Source organism: Phyllostomus discolor, chromosome 4 (genome assembly GCF_004126475.2).
Source record: "Phyllostomus discolor isolate MPI-MPIP mPhyDis1 chromosome 4, mPhyDis1.pri.v3, whole genome shotgun sequence".
NCBI classification, from domain to species: domain Eukaryota; kingdom Metazoa; phylum Chordata; class Mammalia; order Chiroptera; family Phyllostomidae; genus Phyllostomus; species Phyllostomus discolor.
The window spans coordinates 87,530,241-87,543,671 of NC_040906.2; the positions used below are offsets into that span (position 1 = coordinate 87,530,241).

General features: G+C 40.4%; 1 pseudogene; it reads right to left on the reverse strand.

Moving 5' to 3' along the window:
• Positions 1-2,932: 2,932 nt before the first annotated feature.
• LOC114514377 lies at positions 2,933-4,006 on the reverse strand (annotated as a pseudogene).
• Positions 4,007-13,431: the final 9,425 nt, after the last annotated feature.

The following is a 13,431-nucleotide window of genomic DNA, read 5'->3' on the forward strand; positions in this document are numbered from 1 at the left end:
CCGTTGTTTAGCAATACCACTTCTAGGAATTTACCCTGAAGACTTACCTCCACAAATACATAACAACATGTGAGCAGGGTTATTTATTATGGCATGATTTGTAATATCAAAAGCCCTTTTCTAATGCCCATTTGTAGGTAATTGATTGATAAAATAAGGGACATCCACCCAGTTGCATTAATTCATCAGTAATCATACTGCTTTTTTGATCTTGTTGATTTTTCAGTTTTGATCATGTTTCATAAAACAACAGGGTATCTTTATATTCCCCACCCTTTACTTCCAATGCTTATTTCTTTTTCTTTTCTAATAGCATTTTCTAGCATCTCTGCTATAATTTTAAAGGGTAGCCATAGTAGTAGACAATTCTCATTTCTCCTTAAATGAAAGGGAATGTTTCTAGAGTTTTTCCATTGAGTAATTATTTTTTACATTCACTGTTGGATTTGGGTAGCTAATATTTTATATAGGATATTCAAATATATGTTCACATGTGACATTGGCCTACATGACTCATTAAAAATAATATCCTTAACCAGTTTTTGGATTCACAGTCACACTAGTCTCATAAAATAAACTTGGCAGCTTTTGCTCACTTTCCATCTTCTGAAACAAACAGTATATAATTAGATTATGTATCACTTGAAAATTTGGTGTAATTCACCTGTAAAGTTGTCTGGGCCTGTGCTTTTTTAGAAGTGTTTAATTGTGACTTCAATATATTTAGTGTTTATGGGTCTATTATAATTTTCTATTTATTTTTTCATCATTAGAATTTTGCTTTTTTTTTCAGAAATTTATTTACTTTTGTGGATGTTCAAATATTGGTGTATATTTACTATAAAATTATTTTACAATTTGAATCTCATTTTCATCTTCAGTTATTTATCCTTTTCCACTTGGTTTTTGTCTATCTGCTTCTTTTTTTAATAAAATCTGGTCAGATCTCCATCTTATTTTTTTTTGAAGATCAAACTGATAAGGGAAATATAACAGTAACTCAGCTTCAACAAGAACACTAATACATTGGTCAATGAAGTAAAAAGGAGTGATGTTTTACCTGCTACTGCACATAGTTATACTTCTTTAGTTCTGCTTTTTAAATATTTTATTTATTTATTTTTAGAGGAAGGGAAAAGGAGAGAGAAAGAGAGGGAGAGAAACACCAATGTGTGGTTACCTCACACATGCCCTCAGCTGGGGATCCGGCCTACAACCCAGGCATGAGCCCTGACTGGGAATCGAATTGGCAACCCCCTTGTTCTCAGGACTGTGCTCAATCCACTGAGCCACGCCAGCCACAGCATACTTCTTTAGTTCTTAATGTATTGTAGTCATATGCCATTAATTGATAAGGATATGTTCTGGTAAATGTGTCATTAGGTGATTTTATCATTGTGTCAACATCACAGGGTGTACCTACACAAACCTAAATTGTATAGTCTGTTATATATGCAAGTTATGTGGTGTAGCCTATTGTTCTGAGGATATAAGCCAGTACTGCAGCATGTTACTGTAGAAGGTTGTAAAACAATAAGTATTTGTGTATCTAAACATAAAAGATAAAGTTGGTGCATGCGTGTGTGTGTGTGTGTGTGTGTGTGTGTGCGCGCGCGCGCACGCACGCGCATGCGCTGTTGAAGGGTTGTACCATGGGAGGCAGAGTAGACTTCAAGAGAAGTGGAGAGAGGGAGGGAAGAGACTGAAAGCAACCCACAGAGACAAAGTGTGAGATGAAAAAATAATGAGAGGGAGATGGAGAGGAGGAGGAAAGAGAAAGTAAGAGAAGAAGACAGAGAGAGAAAGCAAGCCAGAGGGGGAGGAACAGGGCTGGAGAAAAGAGAAAGATAAACTGAGGGGAGGAAAATGAGTGTGTGCAGGGATGGGCATCAAAAAGGGTGTGGGGGGCAATCTAATTTCCATACCCTCCTCCCCAGTTAGCTCCCTTCACTCTCTCACCAACTCAGGTCTGCAGCTTTGCCTGGGTGGCTTCAGGATGGGTGGAGAGTATCATGAGCTGATCCTCCTCATTTATCTTAAACTACCTAGAACTAGCAGTATTCAACATCATAGTTGGATTTCCTTCCAACATTGTATACAGAAAGAAAGGAAAATAAACAAGAAGCAACAAACAGTGAAAGAAAAAATGCATACAAACTTTTTGCTTATTATTTCAGGGGACCACCAGCATTGTATATGTGGTTCATCATTGACCAAAGCATTGTTATGCTGCATGACCGTATTTATATAGGCATAGTAACAGAATTTTCAAACAATTAGCTTTTCTGATCAGAGCATTTATTACCTTTTATGCCAACTTTGGATTGCAACACATAGGAACAATGACCACCATCCTCTTAAAAAAAAAGATTTTATTTATTTTTAGGCAGAAGGGTAGGGTGGGAGAAAGAGAAGGAGAGAAACATCAATGTGTGGTTGCCTCTTGTGTTTCCCCCACTGGGGACCTGGCCTGTAATCCAGGCATGTGCCCTGACAGGGAATTGAAATTGTGACCCTTTGGTTCACTGGCTGAGAGTAAATCTGCTGAGCCACACTAGCCAGGGCCACCATCCCTCTTTTGACAGACCGTAGGTATTCAGCCAAGCATAACTCATCATAAATACTATTAAAGAGAAGTTATTTGCTGGCTTTTCAGAGAAAGTGGAAGTGCTAAAATATTTTCTCCTGCAGGTGAGATTCAATTTTTAAAGATTTTTAAAATTTACTTTTAGAGAGAGAGAGGTAGGGGGTAGAGAAAGAGAGGGAGAGAAACATCATGTGTGAGAGATGCATTAATTGGTTGCCTCTTACAAGCCCCAGCTGGGGACCTGGCCCACAACCTAGACATGTGCCCTGACTGTGAGTCTTCCTGGTGACCTTTCAGTTCACAGGCTGGTGCTCAATATTCTGAGCCATACCAGCCAGGGAAGGATCAATTTTTAAAGGCTTCAACTATGCTTGCTTTGCTGAGAAAGTTATTCAGGAGATCTTGGTCCATTTCTGAAAAGCCTAAAGTTGTGTTACTATAGTGAAATGGTTTTGCAAAACCTGAAGCAGAATTCATTCAAATCCTCAGTGTCATGTATTTCACAGCAACAGAGAGCAGAGCAATGGCATTCTCTTCACAGATTCCTTGTTTGATAGTTTGTTGGCAAAGCTTTTTCAAACAACTTCCTCTATAACATGTAGCTACATCCTAGCAATCCTACTGCTTCCTCAGGAGCAAGGCTAGTGTTGTCTGTGTACAACACTATTCTAAGAAGACTCAGTAAACAGGATATGAAATATCATCCTCATTGTCCCAACGCCTTGTGCATAAATGTACTTTCCATCCACCAGAAATTTCAGGTCTGCGATGTTGGGGTTTACAAATTCCTTCTTCAGTGACTCAGTCACTCTGAGGTAGTAGTCATGTTCCATACAAAGGAGGTGCCAGGAGACGGTGGGAGTGGCAAAGCAGGCAAACATATTGTCCCTGCAGGAAAGGTGCATGAGGTGAGGCAAGATCACTGACTGGCCTGGCACAGGCCCCATGTGTACACATATTCCCTCTGGGTCTTAAAAGCAGATGTGTGGGCAGAGAGGCAGACTGCAAGTTCTATCATTCTATTCTACTCCACAATGACAGGAGTAGATAGAATAGGACTGGTTACTTTTATTGCCAGTGCCCAACTTGCCGATAAGAATTTGCACCCCACGCATCTACTTGGCGTTCTTCTGTTAATACTAATGTGTGTGTGTGTAGCCACAGGAAACCTGCTGGACATGAATGCATTGTGAAGCTGCTATTCTACAGGTCCAAGCTGCCCATTTCCCTTGGAATCCCAGCTATAAATCTCCCCACTTTCCACCACTGCCATTGAGCACATCTGGCCACATGCTGTATTCACAACTACTTTACTCTGTAAGCAGCCAGTGTCTCTTCAAGGAATAAGCTAGTTGTTGATCCAGAGCCTACCTCCGCATCAGATGTTGACACCAAAGAATGGTAATATCCACAGGCAACTTCAATTAACTTGTTTGTTTGACAAATTACTTAGTAGAGACATGTCAGGGCACCAAACTCTGATTTGTTGTCCCACTGCCCAGATGGCTATAAGCTTTATGACTTCAGGTAAAGACTTTTGTTGTTACAAGGACAATATGTGGGCAACTCCCATAGCTGAGGCAGGTTATTTTATTTTTTTATTTTTATTTTCTGCCACTTAAAGAATTCCGTCTCCAAGGTTCAGTAGTGCTCTAGACATCACTTAATCCCAAACAGCCACAGCAGTTTGTGCCAAGCATGAAAATGTCATGATTTACAGTAGTATATAAAACTTCATTGTCAGCACTGCCAAAGACACAAGCTTGATGAAATAATTGTCGTTCCTCAGAATAAAGGGAGAAAATTGGCCACTTTCCCCCATCTAACATGTTCAAAGATGACAGAGTAGCCCGTACTAGCTTCTACTTTCTCCATAAAAAAGGGGGAGTTCTTCCATATTGACTCAGTACTATCCAGTTCCTAAGCACAGGTCCTCTGCCTGTTCTGTAATTGGTCTAATTGTTGTTGTTGTTGTTGTTGTTGTTTATGTTAAGTTGAATGAATTTCTTCTCGATTTTAGAAATTAATCCCTCATCCAAAGTATCATTGGCAAATATGTTCTGCCCTATGCTGGATCCCCTTATCATTTTGTTGATGACTTCTTTTGCTGTGCAGAAGCTTTTCAGTTTGACATAGTCCTATTTGTTTATTTTTCTTTTGTTTCCCTTGCCCTAGAAGGTATATCAGCAAAAATATTGTTTCAAGACATGTAAAAAACTTTGCTGCCTAAGTTTTCTTCTAGTATTGTTATGGTTTTATGACTTACATTTAAGTCTTTTATCCATTTTGACTTTATTCTTGTGTATGGTCTAAGTTGGTGATCTAGATTCATTTTTTGCATATACCTGTACAATTTTCCTGACACCATTTATTGAAGAGACTATCTTTACTCCATTGTACCATTTTGCATTCTTTGTCAAGGATATGTTTAATTGACCATAAAGGCATGGGTTTACTTTTGGGATCTCTGGTCTCTTCCATTAATCTATATGCCTGTTCTTATGCCAGTATCAAGCTACTTGATTACAATGGCTTGTAGTTTAGTTTAATAACAAGTAGTGTGATTCCTCCAACTTTGTTCTTCTTTCTGAAGATTGCTGAGCCTATTTGGGGTTGTTTTTTGTCTTGTATAAATTTTTGGAATACTTGTTCTAGATCTATGAAATATGCCATTGGTATTTTCATAAGAATTGTGTTGAATCTATAGATTGCTTTGGACATTTTAATGATGTTAGTTCTTCCAATCCATGAACATGGTATATACTTCCACTTGCTTGCATCTTCTCAATTTTTTTAATTCAATGTTCTATAGTTTTCTGAGTGTATGTCTTTCACCTTCTTGGTAATATTTATTCCTAGGTACCTTATTTGGGTTTTTGTTGTTGTTGTTGCTATAGTAAATGAGATTGTTTTCTTACCTATAGCTCACTATTGGTGTATAAAAATGCCATCGATTTCTGAATATTAATTTTGTATCCTGCTACTTTGCCAAGTTCATTATTAGGCCTAACTTTTTGATGGAGTCTTCAGGGATTTCTATGTACAGTATGATGTCATCTGCAATTGACAGTTTTACTTCTTCCTTTCCAATTTGGATGCATTTTATTTCTTCTTGTTTGATTGCTGTGGCTAGGACTTCTAGTACTATGTTGAATAACATGGTAAAAGCAGACATCCCTGTCTTGTTCCTAATCATGAAAAATCACATTTTTTTGGCCCATTGAGTATGATGTTGGCTATGGGTTTTTTAATGTGTGACCTTTATTATGTTGAGATATGATCCCTCTATTCCCACTTTGTTGAGAGTTTTTATTATAAATGAATACTGGATTTTATCAAATGCTTATTCTGCAACTATTGTCATGGTCATGCAATTTTTATCTTTCATTTTTTAATGTGATGCATTACACTTATTGATTTGTGCGTATTGTATCAACCTTGCATCCCTGGAATAAATCCCACTTGATAACGTTATGTGATCTTCTTAATGTATTACTGAAACTGGTTTGCTAATATTTTGTTGAGGATTTTTAGTATCTATAGCCTATAATTTTCTTCCTTTGTAGTGCCCTTATCTGATTTTGGCATTAGAATAATGCTGGCCTTGTATAAGGAGCTTGGAAGTCTTCCCTGTGCTTGAATTTTCTGGAATAGTTTGAGAAGGGTAGGCATTATTTCTTCTTTGAATGTTTGGTAAAATTCTCCTGTGAGGCCGCCCTGTTCAGGACTTTCATTTGCTAGGAGTTTTTTGATTACTGCTACAGTTTCCTTATTTGTTATCAGTCAATTCAAGTTTTCTGTTTCTTCCTGATTTTGTTTTGGAAGATTGTATGTTTCTAGGAATTTACCAATTTCACCCAGGTTGTCCAAATTGTTGGCATATAGTTGTTCATAGTATTTTCTTACAATACTTTGTATTTCTGTGATATCAGTTGTTACTTGTCCCCTTTTATTTCAGATTTTATTTATTTGGGTACTCTCTTTGGGTTTTTGGGGGGTTTTTTTGATGAGTCTGATTAAAGGTTTGTCAATCTTGCTTATTTTTTTTTTCAAATAACCAGCTCCTGGTTTCATTAATTTTTTTATTGTTTTTTAGTCTCTACATCATTTATTTCTGCTCTGATCTTTATTATTCCTTCCTTTTACTTTCTTTGTGCTTTGTTTGTTTTTCTTTATCTAGTTCTTTCAGGTATAGGGATAGATTGTGTGTTTGAGATTTTTGTTGCTTCTTGAGGTGGGCCTGTAATGCTATGAACTTCCCTCTCAGGACTGCTTTTACTGTGTCCCAGAGGTTTTGTGTTGTTGTGTGTTCATTTTTATTTCTTTCCAGGTAATTTATTTTTAATTTTATCTCATTGTTAACCCATTGATTGTTTAATAACATGCTACTTAACCTCCATGTGTTTGAATTGTTTTGAGTTTTATTATTATAGTTGATTTCTAGTTTCATGCTTTGGTGATTCAAGAAGATGCTTTAATATGATTTCAATATTCTTTAATTTATTAAGATTTGTTTTGTGTCCTCACATGTGGTCTATCTTTGAGACTGTTCTATGTGCACTTGAGAAGACTGTATATTCTGCTTCTTTCAGATGAAATGTTCTGTAAATATCAATCAAATCCATCTGATCTAATGTGTCATTTAAGTTTACTGTTTTCTTGTCGATATTTTTTTTTCTTTTTGGTCTGAAAGATCCATGTGCTGATGACAGCGAGGTGTTAAAATCCCCTACTATCACTGTATTGCTACTGAATTCTCCCTTAAAGTCCACCAAGTATTTCTTTATATATTTAGTTGCTCCTGCTTTTGGTACATTTATATTTATAGGGGTTATATCTTCTTATTGGATCAATCCCTTTTGTATTATGTAGTGACCTTTGTCTCTTGTTACAGCCTTTATTTAGAAGTCTATTTTGTCAGTTATAAGAATTGCTACTCCAGTTTTTTTCTGTTTCCATTAGCATGAAATCTTTTTTCCATCCCTTCACTTTCAGCCTCTATGAATCTTTTGCTCTGAGGTGGGTCTCTTGCAGACAGCATATGTATGGGTCATGTTTTCTTAACCATTCAGCTAGCTGGTGTCTTTTGATTGGAGCATTCAATCCACTTACATTTAATGTTATTATTGATAGGTACTTATTTATTGCCACTTCATTGCTATGCCTATGTTCCTCTCTTTCTCTATTTCTTCCTCTTCTTAAAGCGGTCGCTATAGCATTTCTTGCAACACTGGTTTGGTGGTAAAGAACTCCTTTAGCCTTTTTGGGGGGGGCTTCCAACCTCTTTATTTCACCTTCAATTTAAAATGTTAGGCTTGCTGAAGAGCCTAGTCTTTGTTGCAGGTCCTTGCTTTTTATCACTTTGAATACTTCATACCAATCCCTTTTGGCCTGAAGTGTTTCTGTTGACAAATCAGGTGACGCTTTATGTGAATTCCCTTGTAGGCGACTGTTTGTCTCTTGCTGCCTTTAAAATTGTCTTTGTCTTTAACTTTTTTCATTTTAACTATGATGTGTCTTTGCGTGGGTCTCTTTGGGCTCATCTTGATTGGGACTCTCTGTGTTTCCTGAACTTCTGTGACTTTTTCTTTCATCAGGTTAGGGAAGTTTTCTACCATTATTTCTTCAAACAGGTTCTCTATCCTTTGCTCACTCTCTTCTCCTTCTGGTACTCCTATGATTTGGATGTTTTTATGCTTGATGTTGTCCCAGAGGTTTCTTACACTTTCCTCATTTTTAAAAATTCTGTTTTCTCTTCTATTCTCTGCTTGGTTACTGACTATTATCTTGCCCTTTAATCACTGATTTGATCCTCACCTTCATCTAACCTACCATTGATTCCTTCTAGTATATTCCTCATTTCAGATATTGCATCATTTATTTCTGATTCATTTTTGCAGTTTCTATGTCTTTTGAAATGGTTACTATCTCATTGTTTAAATTCTAACAGGGATAGAGAGACTTCTGGCAAGATGGAGGAATAGGTGGACGCACCGTACCTCCTCGCACAACCAAGAACAGAACCACAATAATTTACAACAATGATTTGCAGTCATAATATCAGAACTGTCAGAGGATTTATCTAAATGGAAGTCGGACAGCCAAGAAGTTGAAGTAGACCCGTACATCCAGACTGGTAGGGGACGACGAGCCAAGCGAGCGGGCACGGGGCTGGCACAGGTCGCAGGCGCGCGTAGGTCGGGGGAAATTTGGTGCAAAATCGGCGCGACAGCAATCCCGGACGCGGTAGTGCAGCGGTGTAGCGGTGATCCCTGAGTACGCAAGCAGCGGCTGGGGGAATCAGTGGGGCAGCGATTGTGGACCAGGGCAGAGCTCACGGCCCAGAAGCCCAGGGAAGTGTCTGACTCCAGGAGAACGGAAGGGTCGCCATTGACCCCTCCTGTCCCCGCTCCCGCCCCTGCCCCCACGTATAACATCACAAGCTAGCGACTGGGGCGCCCAGCCCCGGTGAACACCTAAGGCTCCGCCCCCCACCGTAACAAGAGCGACCAGACCGGAGAAAAAATAAATAAATAAGTAAAATAATAGGAGAGACAGGGAAAGACATAAGCTATGTTTCCAGCAGAACAGATCAGTCCCCCAGGACTCATCCTTTTGAGTGACTAAGAAATAGCCAATCTATCAGATGCACAGTTCAAAACACTGGTGATCAGGAAGCTCACGGAACTGGTTGATTTTGGATCCAAATTACATGAAAAATGCAGATTACCATAAAAGGGATGCAGGAAGACACACGGAGGAGAGCCAATTGTGAAAGGAAGGAATCTGAGTCTCAAAACAACACAGTGGACCAGAAGGAAGATAGAATCAACCAAGCAGGAGAGCATGATGAAATAAGAATTCAAAAAATCGAAGAAAAGCTTAAGACCATCGAGGACACCTTTAAACGTTCCAACATCCGAATTATAGGGGTACCAGAAGGGGAGGACCAACAAGTGGAAAAGTTATTTGAACAAATAATAAAGGAGAACTTCCCCAAACTGGCAAAGGGAACAGTCTTCCAAGAAATCCAAGGAGCACAGAGAGCCCCAAAGAAGTTGGACCCAAGAAGAAACACACCAAGACACATCATAATTACATTAGCCAAGGTAAAAATGAAGGAGAGAATCCTAGAAGCAGCAAGAGATAAGGGGACAGTAACCTACAAAGGAGTTCCCATCAGACTGTCAGCTGATTTCTCCAAAGAGACCTTACAGGCAAGAAGGGGCTGGAAGGAAATATTCCAAGTCATGAAAGACAAGGACCTACATCCCAGATTGCTCTATCCAGCAAAGCTCTCATTTAGAATGGAAGAGAAGATAAAGTGCTTTTCAGATAAGGTCAAATTAAAGGAGTTCATCATCACCAAGCCCTTACTTTATGAAATGCTAAAGGGACTTATCTAAGAAAAGAAGATAAAGAAAAGACATGTATAGTAAAAGGACAGCAAACTCACAATTATTAACAACCACACCTAAAGCAAAACCAAAAGAAACTAAGTAAACAACTAGAATAGGAACAGAACCACAGAAATAGAGGCACAAGGGGGGGCTAGCAGTAGGGGTGGGAGGAGGAGAGAGGGGGAAAAGGTATAGAGAATAAGTAGCATAGAATGTAGGTTGAAAATAGATAGGGGGAGGGCAAGAATAGTATGGGAATGTAGAAGCTAAAGAACTCATAAGTATGACACATGGACATGGACTAAAGGGGGGGAATGTGGGTGGGAGAGGGGGCACAGGGTGGAGGGGTGTGAAGGGGGAAATGGGACAACTGTAATAGCATAATCAATAAAATATATTAAAAAAAAATAAATTCTAACAGAGATAACCCATTCTTCCCCTAAATTCCTGATAACCATTATTTTAAACTATTAGTCTGGTGTTTTGGTTGCTTCCATTTCATCCATTTAATTTTATTCTTTTTTTCCAGGGATTTATCTTATTCTTTTGTTTGGGACATTTTTCTTTGTCTCCTCATTTTGTCCTTCTGTATTAGGTAGATCTGTTATAACTCCACACTTGTTATGATGGTTTCCTGATGAAACTGTTTTGTTGGGCTCAGTGGCATAATCTTCCAGAGCACTTGATCTCCATGCTTCAGGAATGTTTCCTATGGGCTATGTGCACCTCTTGTTGTAGTTGAGTCTTAACTACTGTTGACCCTTTTGTGTATGGGGTTGACCCATCAGGCTGGGTGATTATAAGGGTAAACATCAATTACTGTGTATGAGATACTGTGCAGGGACTGATCCCCTAGGTGTTGTTCCCAGGAGGGTCTGGTGCTTGCTGGAATACTTTGTGTGTGCTGCTTGTGTGGCTAGTTGGCTCAAACTCTGGTGTGGTCTGAAGTCCATCACTATTGCGTTGGTTCTGGGATCACTTGGGTGGAGTTCAGATACAAGTCACTATAAAATGTTGTGTGTAACTAGCCTTGGGCTTCCTGTGTATAACTATCACACTGTTTATTGTTTGTATCTTGGTCTACTGGGTTTGTGTGTGGGGGGTGGGGGCCAGGCTGAGTACCAGAATCAGCTTCCTGGAGCTCTGACCTGGGAGAAGATCAGTAAAAGTCCAAGGCTTTCTGAAGTTGGCATCTACCTGTCAGTTACTCCCCCCACCTCAAGATTGCCTGGGTTTCCTCCAGAGTCTTATGAAGAAAGGCTGTTGAGTGAGCCCAAGCTGGCCTGCCCTGCTGACCCTCCCTCAGGGCCCAGGCTCAGTAGGGCAAGGTGACCAGAATGGGAGGATGGGGCTGTTGGGCTCCCTACTTTAAGGCCACATGGCTAGACACTCAATGGGGAGAATGTGGCCCCTACTGCTGAGCCATACCATTCAGACTCTACTAGAGCCTCCAGCTATAGCTCCCACATGAGGAGCACGCCACAGGTTCAGGTTGGTTGCAGCCAGCTGTCCCTTCTGTAGCAGCAAGCTCAGGAGGATAGGACAGTGTTATGGGGCCTCAGGCAAAGAAGTCAAGAAAGCCTTCCAGTGGGGGTGGTACCAGCTGTATCACAGGGCAAATTGCACTGCTTCCCTTAGCTCTGCAGTCATGCTTGCTTTAGCCCAAGACTGGAGCACTGAGGTAGATGCACTCTGAATGACCCATCTTTGAGCATAGCCTCCTTCCCCCACAACTTGTGAAATTGAACCCAGCAGGGTAGGGTCAGAAAGGGTTATGAAAATATATCAAGGCAGTCTATTTTTGGAGGTGATGGTGGCTTGCATGAGGGGAGCAAGCTACACATCTCCCTATAGCTCTGCAGCCAAGCCATCAGAGATCTCAAGGAAGCTGCATTTTGAAGTTTCTGGCTCCAGACTGTGCTACATGCTCCTTTTTCCCCTGCAGGACTTGGAGGAACAGACCAAGTCAACTCTTTTCTGGCAGTGGTGTTGACCCTTGGGAGAAATGCAAGCTGCTCCCTGTAGCTCTGCAGTGTACCACCGGAGACCCTTACAAAAGGCTCCAAGGAGGTGATGCTGAAGGTCCCAGTTCTGAGCTTGGCTGCCTTCGCCTGTGGGACTGAGCTTAGCAGGATGAGATCTGTGGGATTTGTGGATGCAGATCAAGGCAGATCTTCACTGGAGATGGTGCAAGCCCATGAGAAGGGAGCAAGCTGAATGACTCTCCCTAGCTCCACAGCTGCCTGCCACCAGCAATCCTAACAAGAAGTATTTTGTTGGGGGTGGCACCTGTCTATCCCATGGTGGGGGGGAAAGTTTGGTCCTTGTATGAAAGCCATAAAGTTCAATGACCATCTTGTATTCTGCCTATAGTTTCTCCAAAAAGAGCACACCTCAGGTCCCAGCTTGGTGCAGCCAACAGTCCTTTCTACTGCACTCAAATTTGGCAGGGTGGTATTGCCAGTATGTGGAGGACCAGGCTAGTGCACTTCCCCAAGCTGGTGCTATAAGAATAGGGATGCTTGACTGTGAAAGATGGCACCTAAAGGCATTGTGAGATATTGCCTCAGGCCTGAACTTCTGTGGCCATCCCTCTAGATCTCTCTTTGAAACCATGCCACACAGATCTCTTTATGGCTTCTCTGTGCCCCAAGTTTCCTTCCCTCTACCAGAGCCCTGGGTGAGTGCCCAAGAGTGAGCTCATGTGTGTTGGCCTTTTAGGAGAGCACCTGGGATTCTAGCACAGTCCCTCTCTTTCCAGTGAATAGAGACCCCACTGATTTTTGCTGCAAAATGCTATGCTGGCTCATCTTCTTGGCCCTAATGCTCTGCTTTGGGGGTCCTGGCATGAGGTTGGGACCCTTCTCTCCTCAGTGGGGAGGGAAGCTGAGATATTTTGAAGCTGAGATATTCCTCCAGCTTCAGCTATTTCACCTGGGTACAGGGAACAGCCATGTCCACATCTCCACCATTCTTACCAGTCACTTTGTAGCTCTTCTATATATCCTTGGATATAGTACTCTGTTCAGCTGTCCTTCAGTTGGTTATTCAGGTTGACTGCTTTATATTTTACCTGTAAATCTGGTTTGGCACTGGGAGAAGGCATGTAGCTTCCACCTACTCAGCAGCCATCTTGTATTTTTGCTTGTTGATATTTTTCTTTGCCGTGCAAAAACTTTTTAGTTTGTTGTAATTCCATTTGTTTCTTTTTCTCCCTTTTGTTTCTTTTGCCTGAGGAGATATATCCAAAGAAACATTACTAAAAACAATGTCAGAGAGTTTACTGCCTATGTTTACTTCCAAGAGTTTTATGGTTTCAGGTTTTACATTTAACCCACAGCTGATCTGAGAGATACAAACAAAATCTTTCCTTAAATATTGTTACATATATCAGGTACATAGACTCAAAATTATGATTAGTTGCACATTTGTACATGACTACTG